Genomic DNA, 1,549 nt, shown 5'->3' on the forward strand with positions numbered 1-1,549 from the left:
AGTTTTCAGATCATAGGAAAAGCATGATGTTGGGAAACTGTTACACAATAATATTCTTATGTATTTGTATTGTAATTGTCTGTACACTGAACACCTATTGCCTGTCTGTCCATCCCAGGCAGAGGGATGTGCTTCTCCCTGAAGTTCCTGCCTTTTTTCCCCATTACAAGGCTTTTTGGGTAGTTGTTTCTCAATCTGACGAAGAAGCAAAGGTCAGAGGGTACAGTTTTGTACAGACTGTACACGGTGATGCTGGGCTGTACAAGTAAACTGAATTAATATTGAACACCAACAGAGAACCACTCTGCACATATTCCTCCCACTGTTGTTTCATAACGAACCAACAAGTAAATGACAGTGAATATGTGAAGAAAATCATTTGTCACTGTCAGCTTCACACGCAGAATAAACATCACAACTCATCATCAGGGTTAGTGAAACCGAACACTTTAGAAACACATTTCTCAAGTCACAACTATTGAAATGATCCTAAGAATATCATCTGAATGTGTCAGAGGTAGTGATGTCATGTGATGTGCCGTGTGCCGTTCAAAGCATGTGTTGAGTAATGAACATGGCGTTTCTGTGAAACGCATATCAAGGCTTGCTTCATTCAAGGGGAGGAGCCAAAAATGATGACGTCCGAAGCCCTGCTGCCCGGCTGTACGATTTGATTGCTTCGGAAGGGGTTCAGATTTTGCCGTGAGGTTTTACGGGGCCTTGTGAAACGGTCTTCTCCAAGGCCACAGAGGTTGCGTCAAAAAAAAGAAATCCTGTCCCGTACATCATTGTCCACATAATCTGTGCCCTTTTCCTAGTTCCACAAGCACTTTCACTGTCCTCTGCCTGATTACGCCCATGCCATTTTCAGAAAATCATTGCACAGCCTGTCATACATGACATTACCATTTTGGGAAATTTCACACACACACAGTACATTCAAAAATGGATTATATACATATGTGATAATTCATGTACAGAAATTATTTGGTCATACATATTTTGTAATTCATAGTCATTTCCAACAAATATAACAGAGTCACCAAGACCAAAAAATACAACTTTTTCTTTTTTTGCCATCTTGCATGAGTTGTAGAACATAAGCACCATACTGGGTTCAGCTGCTTAGTATACATATGACCGTACATGTCTTGTGCATGTACTCACGATAAGTGTTTTCATCAACTGATATGTGTTGCCAAGTTGGCAACACTGTCAGTCTAAGTTTCATTTTTGTGTCAGTCGACTGGTTTTTAGGGACAATATATGAGACAACAACATATGAGAAATGATGTGTCTGAGGGTGACATGGTGGTGTGGTGGTTAGCTTCCTGGCCTGGGATCTTTCTATGTGGACTTTGCATGCTCTCCCCGTTTTTTGTGTCGTTTCTCTGCAGGTTCTCTGGTTTCCTCCAACCTCCAAAAACAGGCTGGGGTTAACTGGTCACTCTAAACTGTCCATTGGTGTGAGTGTGTGCGTGAATGGTTGTCTGTCCTGTCCTGTCATGCGGCCTGCGATGTGCCGGCGACTCGTCCAGGGTGTACCCCG

General features: G+C 42.4%; 1 non-coding gene across 1 annotated transcript; it reads right to left on the reverse strand.

Annotated features, from left to right (window-relative positions):
• Positions 1 to 298: 298 nt before the first annotated feature.
• Positions 299 to 505, reverse strand: LOC144741593 (small nucleolar RNA U3). The gene has a single exon (XR_013590025.1). It is a non-coding gene; the product is annotated as a small nucleolar RNA U3 (small nucleolar RNA).
• Between the last annotated feature and the right edge of the window lie 1,044 nt (positions 506 to 1,549).

This window comes from Lampetra planeri, unplaced genomic scaffold, assembly GCF_965212315.1.
Source record: "Lampetra planeri unplaced genomic scaffold, kcLamPlan1.2.h2 scaffold_617, whole genome shotgun sequence".
Classification (NCBI taxonomy): domain Eukaryota; kingdom Metazoa; phylum Chordata; class Hyperoartia; order Petromyzontiformes; family Petromyzontidae; genus Lampetra; species Lampetra planeri.